This window comes from Dendrobates tinctorius, unplaced genomic scaffold (genome assembly GCF_039654945.1).
Source record: "Dendrobates tinctorius isolate UK_male_01 unplaced genomic scaffold, ASM3965494v1 ptg000075l, whole genome shotgun sequence".
Taxonomy (NCBI): domain Eukaryota; kingdom Metazoa; phylum Chordata; class Amphibia; order Anura; family Dendrobatidae; genus Dendrobates; species Dendrobates tinctorius.
In genome coordinates this window covers 55,114,309-55,126,311 of record NW_027361743.1, presented here as the reverse complement: position 1 = coordinate 55,126,311, position 12,003 = coordinate 55,114,309, and positions in this window count along the sequence as shown.

The window sequence follows — 12,003 nt, the reverse complement described above, 5'->3', positions numbered from 1 at the left end:
CGGGGGAGCCGGTCGGAGGTATCAGACATAGCGATATCGCTAGCAATATCGCTGCTACGTCACAAAAACCAGTGACGTTATAGCGATATTGCTAGCGATATCGCTTAGTGTGACAGGCCCTTAAGGTAAGACTGATGTAGGATATATAGTTGAATTAATTTGTTATTCGTGGCTGGCGATACTATTGTATGTGCCTCTAGGGCATCATTCCACTGATCATCAGTGATAGATGGAATTCATTACCGCCATTTACTCTCTACAGCAAGATGAGTAGAAGCAACTCTGGAGTTTAGTAGAAAAGTATATAGGGAGGATATTACGTCTGTGGGTCCCTGAGTCGTTAACATTCATATCAATGGATATCTGGATGTTCGCATTCTAGGATATGGAAACTGGTGCACCATGGCGTGTCTTATTTGTGAGTATCTGTAAAAATCCCTATGGGGATCCCAAACTTTATATGAATTTGTTCAAATGATAGTAAAATCTCATTTTCAAAAATCTCATTAAGTGTTGTTATTCCGTATCTCTTCCAGAAAATGGTCCTGTAGATTTTTGAAGTGTGGAAATTCGGAATTATCCCATATTTGAGCCTCTCCCACTTGGTCAGTAAATTTGAGTTGCCATTTTCGGATTGGTCACCCTCAGATGATAGAATACTGATGGCTCAATAGACAGAATAGATGATGTAATGGACGAGCTACTAACATTGCAATAATGATGATTAAATAAGAAAAACGCAATTTTTCTATCAGCGGCATGAAAGGTGTCAGGAGTAATGACAACCTCTCAGGGTCTTCAAAAGTAGAGCCAATCAACAAATTTTATCATTGTATTGTCTGTAAAGCGCTGTGGAAATAATGGAGCTATATAAGTGAGTAAAATACATAAATATTTGTGTTCAGTACCACAAAATTAGTTACGTTCCACAGTTTTTGTCTCGGAACCAATTTGCTGTATCATGTGTTATCAAATTGAAACCTTCCACCTAGTGGTTAAAAGTTTTATTTTCCCGTTCATCAAAATTGGTGTTGAAAAACACACAACTAATCAATTTATAGCGAAGCAGTAAGTAATTACTCTGTGTATTTCATCATTGTGTAATTAATATCTCTTGTGTCAAATGGTGTTCACATTATGATATAAAGTGTCTCATCCAGAACAGGAAGAAATGCAGACAAAACGACTTCTTGTACGGGACGTTTGCTTGCACTGATATTTGGACTTTTTTCTTTCTTTTTGTGTTGTAAGGAACTGAAATTATTACTATGAAACTATCAACAAGATCAAATCCTTTTCCTATTGAGTTTCATGGAATAACGCTACTACTAAGACCATGTTTACACAATGCAATAACGCTGTGTTTTTGCAGCGTTTTTCCAAAATTACAGTAAAATTGCTGTTTTACAGCAAGCTAAAAACAATAATTACAATAAAAACAGCGCTATTATATTTGATGACATTTAGAGCATGGTGCGGCTTAAGGCTATGTTCACATTTAATTTTAGCCACACATCAGAGCCCCTTGTTGGAGAGTAAAGACCACTGTTTTTGGGAATGTATACATTGTAACGCTGGTGGGTGTGGATCCACTGCACCACGTACCCTAAATTCTGTTGGATGTATTCAGACATGACCCAAGTCTCAGGTAGATATAGGGTATTCACTCACCAAAGGGGTGGTGAAGTGCCAGGAAGAAGATTGACGGGACAGTCATAAGGTTTGTGAAGTGGCAGAACATTTGCCTTCTTTTCACAGAAGACGTCAGCAAAAGCACAAAAATGGATGGGCAGCGACGCAAGGTTTGAAGGCACAGGAGGCAAAGTCTTGGGTGTAACCTTGACTAGGCGGTTGGAGACAGTGAATGTGTATTTATTTCAATAGCATGCAGTGTAATAATGTATGCCCTCTGGAATGGAAAATTTATTTGAGGCCTAAAAGTCTGACTGCTAAAGCCTGAATGAATGTAATGAACTGTAACATTAGAGTGTTCCCTCTACTATACAGTGGGGATAATAAGTATTTGATACTCTGCCGATTTTGCAAGTTTTTCCCACTTACAAAGAATGGAGACGTCTATAATTTTTATTGTAGGTACACCACAACTGCGAGACAGAATCTTAACTAAAAATCCAGAAAATCACATTGTATGATTTTTGCATAATTAATTTGCATTTTATTGCATGAAAATAATATTTACCACCATAGAAAACCAAACTATGGTACTATGGTACAGAAACCTCTGTTTGCAATTACAGAGGTCAGATGATTCCTGTATTTCATGACCACATTTGCACACACTGCAGCTGTAATTTTGGCTTACTTCTCCATACAGATCTTCTCCAGATCTTTCAGGATTCAGGGCTGTTGCTGGGCAACGTTGAGTTTCAGCACCCTCCAAAGAGTCTATGAAGGCGTAGTGTGTTACTAAAGGTAATGTGTGAGACTGTGGTCCCAGCCTTCTTCAGGTCTTGATTAAGTCCTCCTGTAGTTATTAGATAAAGATAACAAAAGTAAACACAAAATGCAGTTTTTAAATGTAGGTTTTTATTATTAAGGTAAAAAGAAATCCAAACCTATAGGGCCCTGTGTGGAAAAGTGATTGCCTCCCCACTAAAATATAAACCACAGTTAAATGATCACATCTTTGGGAAGCAGAGTTGAAATTCCCTAACCACTTACAAGCCTGCCACACCTGTTCACAATCAAAAAATCATTTAAGTAGGACCTACCTGACAAAGTGAATTAGTTCAAAAGTTCCTCAAAAGCTAGACATCATGCCTCAATCCAAAGAAATTCTGGAAAAAATGAGAAACAAAGTAATTGAGATCTCTCAGTCTGGAAAAGGTTAAAAAGCCATTTCTCAAGCTTTGGGACTCCAGCGAACCACAGTGAAAGCCATTATCCACATTTGGCAAAAATATGGAATAGTGGTGAACCTTCCCAGGAGTGGCCAGCCGACCAAAATTTCCCCAAAAGCGCAGCGATGACTCATCCAAGAGGTCACAAAAGACCCCACAACATCCAAAGAACTGCATTTCTCACTTGCCACAGTTAAGGTCAGTGTTCATAGCTCCACCATAAGAAAGAGACTGGGCAAAAATGGCATGCATAGCAGAGTTCCAAGACAAAAACCACTGCTGAGCAATAAGAACAGAAAGGCTCATCTTAGTTTTGCCAGAAAACCTCTTAGACTCATGTAAAAGACTCATTGGCAGTTATCACAAATGCTTGATTGCAGTTGTTGCTGCTAAGGGTGGTCCAAACAGTTATTAGGTTTAGGGGGCAATCAGATTTTCACACAGGGCCCTCTAGGTTTGGATTTCTTTTTCCCTTAATAATAAAGACCTTCAGTTAAAAACTACATTTTGTGTGTACTGATGTTATCTTTGTGTAATGTTTTAATTTATTTGGTGATTTGAAATATTTAATTGTGACAAAAATGCAAATGAATAGGAAATCAGGAAGGGGCAAACACATTTTAACACTACTGTATCTAGTAGGACAATAATAACAGTCATGATAATATAATATAAATTGTTAATATAAATTGTTAAATAATAAATGACAGGATATTAAATTGCCAATAGACACTGAACCTATTAGTCTAGTTTTGCATAAAGTAATTATAATCAACACCTATAGATGAATCCAATATAAGGAGAGTGCAATTAAATCAATGTCAAGTGACACTATATCACATCTTATTACAGGCTGTATACATAGACTAAATAAGGTACATAAATAAATAAGAGAATTATAATAAATCATCAAGGTACGGATAGGGGCACACAAGCACCTCAAACGAAAATCAGGTAAAACTATGTCACATCATGTTATAGAATGTATAGACCAGATAAAGTGGCATAAGTAGAGGGATTATAATAAATCACTCTTACCTTGAGACATGATGAGCCGGTATGACTAGAGGGGCACACAAGCACCTCAACGCGTGTTTGCAGTGGACTGCATCAGGAGGCATGGCTTAAGACTTGGGCACTTTATATAGGTAGTCAGTACAATAAATCAAGATTTACAACACACGCGAAGCCCAACCCCATTGTTGGGGCAGGCAGCACATGATGGGAAGTGGGGTGTGTTCACCAACGTATCACTGTGGTAACGGGTAACCCATGCTATGACATGTCAGCTGTTGTGAGCTCTCTTGATCCAACTTTTGAGGCAAGGCTCCCTCTGGTGGATTCTGCTGGTATTGGTGCTTGTCAACATGATGTTAACCCAACAGCTGCACAAGATAATTGGAGGAGTGGTGGTAGTGACTGGGACTACATAAGCGAGCAGACTACTCTCAGTGACTGTCGGTGATACTCTTTCTTTGCTTACTGAGGATTTCTGTCTGCTGCCTGATCCTGCAGGCCGGGACACATATGCACAGAGCTCTTCTGTGTTGATGAAGGTGTGTGAGTGAATGACAGCAAAAATAAATGAGTGAACTAACTAAACAATATAAACCAGGGCTACTCAGACCAGGCTGGGCTAGTCCCAGTCCAGTCAAGTAAAACAACTGTCATCCTAGCAATAATACTTGCAGTTTTGTGCAGTCTCCTCTCAGAGACATTTGTCTTTTCTTCTTTCCCAGGCTGAGAGACTAATGTGAACACATGGTTATATACACAGCTAGGACCTGTAGAGGAAGAATTTAACCCTGTCCCATATGACTTTCCTCAGCATATAACAAGAATCTGGGAGAAACATAAACCCCTTCAATAACGTCACTATGCAATACACTACAATGTATATGAAGTCTGTTAACTAGCTGTTACAGATTACGATAGAATTTATTGTCATGTATACTTGTATCAGTAACAGCAAATCAAAACCATATAACTTGCTGCTTTTTATAACGTTTATAAAAATTAAATCATAGTTCTCTTATTCAGCCCTTGTAGCATGATCAGCAGCTTACGCTACACTGTATGATGGTCCCACAGCTTCCCCACACAGTATTCTGGACCCCACAGCCCCCAAACAGAGTATAATGCCCCCCACAAAATGTAATGCTTCCACAGCAACCCAACAGTATTATTGCCCCACACAAAATGATCATCTATAGTCCCCTATATACAGAATGGTGACCACCACAGTGGGTCGCCCTCCCAGGGCTGTGGGGTACTCGGTACTGGGCCGGTCCTTCAGAGGGGAATGTCACAGCAGCGGTGACCCGGTCCGTGGCCCTGGCCGCCCATGTAAAAGGGGATTGAGTGGTGGAATAAAGTTTATGAGTGATTTGTGACGCCACCTGTGGTATTCGGCAATGAAGATGTTAAGCCAACGCTGCAGACAGATCCTCTGGGACAGATGGTGTGGTGCAGCAATGATGGTGTAGCCCTCCACAGGCAGGGCTGTAGTCCCAGGGCAGTGTAGTTCGGTGTTGGGGAAGAGGGTGCAGTGTCTGGCACAGAGATGTAGCAGTGCTGGAGAAGTTGCAGAAAGAAGGCAAGGACAAAGCGGAATGTAGTTTCTTTACCTTTACTTTGTAAGTGCAGTCCAGGGTCCAGATTACAGATGGCACAGGAGCTGATTAGCCTAGAAGCAACTCAGGAATCTCTCTATCAGATGGGTTGTGTAGTCTCCTTCCTAGCTCTTACTTGAGGTACATGCAGTACTGTGTTACACTGACGTTCCTCCTTCTTCCTTTTTGGATCTACCTCATATGGCAGACAGCTGTAGCCTTCTATCTCCTTTGGCTCACCCGTCGCTGTTGTGCCTCCGAGTCTTAGAAGGGAATAGAGCATTTACAGCTTCCTATTCCTCTGGTTTCTGTTGCAGGACCGTCAGCATCCATACAACCTTGGAGACCAGGCTCCAGCTGGGAACGAGCTCTCAACTCTGCTCAGTTCCCCAGCTTCTCTCTCCACGTCTATACACTTCGCCCTCCTCACAGAACTGACTAAATTCCCTTCCTGGCCCTCAGAGAGCACTCCTCCCCCAATTATGGTTCAGAGCTCCCTCTGCTGGCCCGGAGTGGGAACTGTGTTGCATGTTATGGTTAACTGCTAGAGAGACCCTTCATTGCTTCCAAGCCTGACATCACCCTCCCTAGAGGAAGGCAATGCCACTGTGGCGACCATACTCCTGGGGGCGCCACAACAGCACCTCAACACAATATGATGGCCACAGCAGCCCCCAAACAGTAAGATCCCCCACAGACAATATATTAGTCACCACAGCCCTCAAAAAATAATATCCTAAAAAGCCCCACACCCATAGTATGATGGCAATAGCAACCTCCAAATATTAAGATCCCCACAGACAGTATAATGGCCACCACAGCCCCCAGTGTGATCCCAAAAAGCTCCACACACAGTATGATGGCCACCACAGCCCCACAGCCCTCAAACAGTATGATGCCCCATATCCATAATATGACTGCTTCCTGTACACACGATAATAGCCCCTACAGCACCTTATACAAAGTATGATGGCCCCCATGGTTCCCCAAACAGTATCCCCCACATCCCTCCAAAATTATGAACCCCACACAGTTTAATCCTCTAACAGCTCCCTATATATAGAATGATGCCCCCCACAGTATGATCATCAACAAAGTATGATATCACCCACACACACACACAGTTTGATGACCCCCCATGTTACCCCCTACAAGTGAATGACAATAAAAAAGCCAAACACTTCTCTCCTCACCCCGTTCCTTAGGCACGCTGCTATGGTCTTTCCCCTGCACAGACTGTGGCTCAACAGCAGGCACGATCCAGTGTCATTATCCCATCTGTTGCTTTGAGACATTCAGTCACACAGGCTGAATGGTGGAAGAGGGAGCCAGCAGCTCCCTTCCCCACTATTATATTCACCGGTATCTGTATCCTGAGGATGCAGATAATGGTGAAATTGAGGTGCTGGAAGTGGTGTGGCTCGTGGGTTACTGTTTGCGGTTTTCAGCTTGTGAGACTGATAGGAACAGACCAGGTCTGCTCTACCCAATCCATTTTTAAAAGGAATGTCAATTTATCCAAGAACATTTGAAATGGAAGCGAATGTTCCTGCGACCATGTTTGAATTATCGCTTTTAGCCCTGTAGCGATCACTAAAATACAGTTATATTTATGAGGATTTACATATCCCAAAATTGCCCATACTTTGTCTCGGGGAGTGAAATTGTCAAGATTTGCTGTAGTGTATTGCGTTATCCTTTTGCAATAACTCTGGATTTTCGAGCAGACCCATAGACAGTCATATAGATTTGCTTCCATTGTGTTACACTTAAAGAATTTGGATTTAACTTAAATACCCGTCCTGAAGCCTTTCAATGGGGTCAAGTATGCTCTGTGACAGATTTTCAGTCACATTTCAAAATATCTGGCTGATAGAAGGTATTTATGTGCCTGGTCCATGGCTGCTAATATTGTTTGGTATGTTAATTCTGGGAAGTCTTCGCACCATTTAGTCAAGGTTATATCTGTGTTCCATAATCCAGTAATGTGGCGTAAGCCAGTGGTATGTGTAAAAACTTGTTGTTTTTTTCTGATTTGTTCTTTTACACCCATTCCTGCTATTCATCAAGTATGTCGGTCTGATTCCAGTCTTCTGTCCCTAAATTTAGCCATTTGTCAGAACACGTCAACTCTTCAGTAGCATTTACCATTTCAGACAGAAAACCTATGACAAGCTGTCATTCTAGTAATTTATGCTTCCTGAAATCATTTAATCGCTATTAAAGTCAAACATACTAACGTGTTCAGGAACATCACAAAAGTATACTGTATTGTTTCCTATTTATTATTTTATAACTATAAGGTTACGTTCCCGCGATGAATGTTTGGTTAGTTTTTTTGCTCTGCGTATTTTTTTTAAAAATGCCAGTAACCTATTTTACTTAAAGAAGCTCTCCTCTTCCTCGCACCAAAGTTTTTATCCTCTTAATATATTGCAGTCATCATATTATTGTTTTAGAACCAAAAAAGTCCTTCTCATTACATAACCCTAAGTCAATGGGCGCCACTTCTTCAAAACTTAAATTCAGCAAAGACCCACCAAGTGCATAGTTTCATTTAGGTATAGATTAGAAGTTCTACAAAACTGACATTAAAAGCTAAATTTTCATTGATATGATATCATATACAAACAATTAAAATCAAGAAAACTGCAAGATTTAAGAGAAGGACTGGGACTCTAGTAGTAATATACTAACGAAAATCTGGAAAGTTCCTCCTACATTTAAGCTAGCAAATTTCCTACTTTTACTGCATAGTTTGGTGCCGCCTGCATGGATCATCAAGACCATGTTGCTTATATATTGTTTGCTATACTGAACTACTGATAGGAGAACTTAATATCAACGTAGACCTCTTACGCCCTCCCAAACAACTGAAACATGGAGATTGCTCAGACTCATTCCACCAGGCCCAGAAATTTTCAGCCCACAAAATGTAGGAGTGAGTGATGAGAGAATAGTGAAATATTCAGATTCGGGAAAGTCGGATAGGAACTGATGGTGGGCATGAGCCAGGGGGTTGTGGACCCACTATGCCACAAACCAGACTACCGTGGAAGGGGCACAACTAATGCAGCTACCTCGGTCTTCACTGGAGCCTCTGATGGTGAGGTCAGGCTTGTGCAGCAGGTAGCTGCCAGGTGCCACTCCAGGGTGGTGTCTGGCTGTGGCTGCTGATCCCACTGGGGAACAAACAGAACGTTAGGAAACATGCGACTGACAGACAGGCAGGTGAGCACGGCTGGCATAGCTGGTATACTTGCAGGCAGACACGGCTGATACACTGGCAGGTGGGCACAGCTGGTACACTGGCAGGCACGGCTGAGACACTGGCAGGCGGGCATGGCTAAGACACTGGCAGGCGGGCACGGCTAAGACACTGGCAGGCGGGCACGGCTAAGACACTGGCAGGCGGGCATGGCTGAGACACTGGCAGGCGGGCACGGCTGAGACATTGGCATGCGAGCACGGCTGAGACACAAGGACATGGGCAGGACTGAGACACTGGTAGGCGGGCATGGCTGACACACAGGCAAGCGGGCACGGCTGAGGCACAGGGACATGGGCAGGAAGGAGTGGTGTATGGAATAGGTAGAGACCAGTTCACACAGGAAGTGCAGGTATGGGTACTGGCCGGAAGGAGTGGAGTATGAAGGAACAGGTTTGGACCTGTTCACACTAGAGGAGAACCGCAAGGCTGCGGAGAGGAGCAGCAAGAGGTTCGGCAGCAGCAGAAGTGGGGAACATGCAGAACCGCAAGAACGCGGAGCACAAGCAGAACCGCAAGAGTGTGGAGCACACGGAGGACCACAGGAGTGCGGAGCACAGGCAGAAGCGCAGGAGTGCAGAGCACAGGCAGAATTGCAGGAGTGCGGAGCACAGACAGAACAGCAAGAGTGGGGAGCACAGGGAGAACCACAAGAGTGGGGAGCACAGGCAGAATCGCAGGAGAGCGGAGCACAGGCAGAACCGCAGGAGTGTGGAGCACAGGCAGGACTGCAGGAGTGTGGAGCACAGGCAGAGCCGCAAGAGTGCAGAGCACAAGCAGAGCCACAAGAGTGCAGAGCACAAGCAGATGGAGAGGACAAAGGATAGACACGGCAGGGAAAGGAGCACAGACAAAGAGACTAACAGACAGAGGTAGGACTGAGTTCAGACAAGGTAACGGTAAGAGACAAGGTACAGGACCAAAGACACAGGGACCAGGATATACTGCCTCCTGGTAGGCGGCAAGAGTAGTACAAGACAAGGCTAGAACAAAGACACAGAGACCAGGATATTCCGCCTCCTGGAGGGCAGACAGACAGGTACAAGACAAAAGCTAGTAATCATGCCTCCAGAGATGGCCAAACACAGGACAGGACCTGGCAACGCAGTAGCAAGACACTAACTGAGATAAGACATTGCACAGGCAGCTTCCACCGGTACAAGTACTTGTTGTAGAAGCAGGAGGAGTAGGAGGTGATTTCCAGAACAAAATGGGTTTGGATGGTAATGGATGGACGTTAAGACAACTTCCAAAAAAGAACATTTAGGCTGCATTTATGTTGAGTTGCTGTCATCCATAGGGCTTACAAAGTCGGAGGGTATCCAGCACTTGTTCAATTTTAGAAGTCAGCCTGTCTGTATTTCCCCTTTACAGGCATGTGCGCCTATCCATTATGATTGCACCGGCCGAACTAAAAACCCACTTAGACAACACACTTGCGGCAGGGCATGTCAGCACCTCCAAGGTTTACAAGGAGAGGTCGGGCCAAGTGTGCAGCTTGGACAACCAATTGTTGAAGGGCACTGAAGAATTAGGAAGGATGCTGGTATGGTCACTTAAGTACTCCTTCACTATCTTGGTCAACTTTTCCCATCCTCGTCATAGTTACACCCACAGAGAGCCCTTGCTGATGTGACGGTTTCATGAAAATGACCCAGTTGGTGGACATTTGAAAAGAGCCAGTACTTCTGCCAGCAGCATTGTCTGAGGGTAATCTTTTCAGCAAGTCTTCAACAATGGCCATCTGGCATGCATGCACTGAAAATGCCACGTCTGCTTCCGACATGAGAGAAGGAAATTTCTACTTGTACCGTGGGTCAAGAAAAGTGCACAGCCAGTATTTCATGGTGGACAAAATATGTCTTTCACACGAGGGTCTTGGGAAAGGCATCTGGACATGAACTGTGTCATCTGTGGCAATCTACGAAAAGTCAAACGTTCAGTGTCCCCACCAGGATGAACACTAACCATCCTCTTCTCCTCACGATGCATCTCCTCCGCCTCCATTTCAGCCAATCCATGCTGGACAGGCATGAAGCTGGGATTGAGAGTCCCCTCTGTAGCACAGACTAAAAAATCCTGTTCCTCCTCATGTTCCTCCTCATCACTAAAAAAATGAGAAAATTTCAGCTCACCCTGAGATGCAATTCCAGGCACGAAAAGGAGCACGGCTTCCTTGCTGCTGCACAGTGTCCAAGGCAATAGGAAAAATAGAAGTGGATCCAGCTCACTCACAGGGCTTATTTAAAAATTAGAAAACGTTTATTGGATAATCCATTAAAAATTCAAGATTACAAACAGACATCTCAGATGGCGCAGCAATGACGGGGTGGTGTGTAATGAGACCATACGCGTTTCGAGCAACACGGCTCTGGGACTCTGGTTACAAAGTGAAATACAAACAAAGATTAAATATACTAATGCGCTAACGAGGAAGCACAAAACACATGGGGAGGTATAAGGAAACCGACAATGAGGAGGGAGCAAGGTGCACAATTGCAAGCAGCACAGTGATCGATTAAAAAACAAGTAAAGATATGTTAAAAAAAATACAAAATATGCTTAATATGTATCAGAAAAATGTATATATATAATTTGATCTGGAAACACGATCTTCGTAACAAAGAAGCGTACTGGATTTTTTTACTGAGTACATATGCCCCCACAGGGGTTAAATCTCAGATGAGAAGTTATGCTGCATTATTAGCAAAAAATTTTTTTATTTCTTTATATATATGTATATATATAATAATTCTTTTTTTTTTTGCTAATATAAAATGGTTGTTTCTTATTGTGAAAAATTTGGTATTGATGCATTACAGGTTATTATTATCCCCTTTTTGGTGATTCTTTTTCCTGGTTAAATTATATATACAGTATATACATTTTTCTGATACATATTAAGCATATTTTGCATTTTTTGTAACATATCTTTACTGAGGTGGTGATGGCGAACTCAGTCGAAGGGTTCAAGAGAGGCCTGGATGTCTTCCTGGAGCGTAACAATATTGTATCTTACAGTTAATGTTAGGTTCTTTAGAAGGACGTAGATCTGGGGATTTATTGACAGAATTTTATAGGCTGAACTGGATGGACTAATGTCTTTTTTCGGCCTTACTAACTATGTTACTTGTTTTTTAATCGTTCACTGTGCTGCTTGCAATTGTGCACCTTGCTCCCTCCTCATTGTCGGTTTCCTTATACCTCCCCATGTGTTTTGTGTTTCCTCATTAGCGGATCAGTATATTTAATCTTTGTTTGT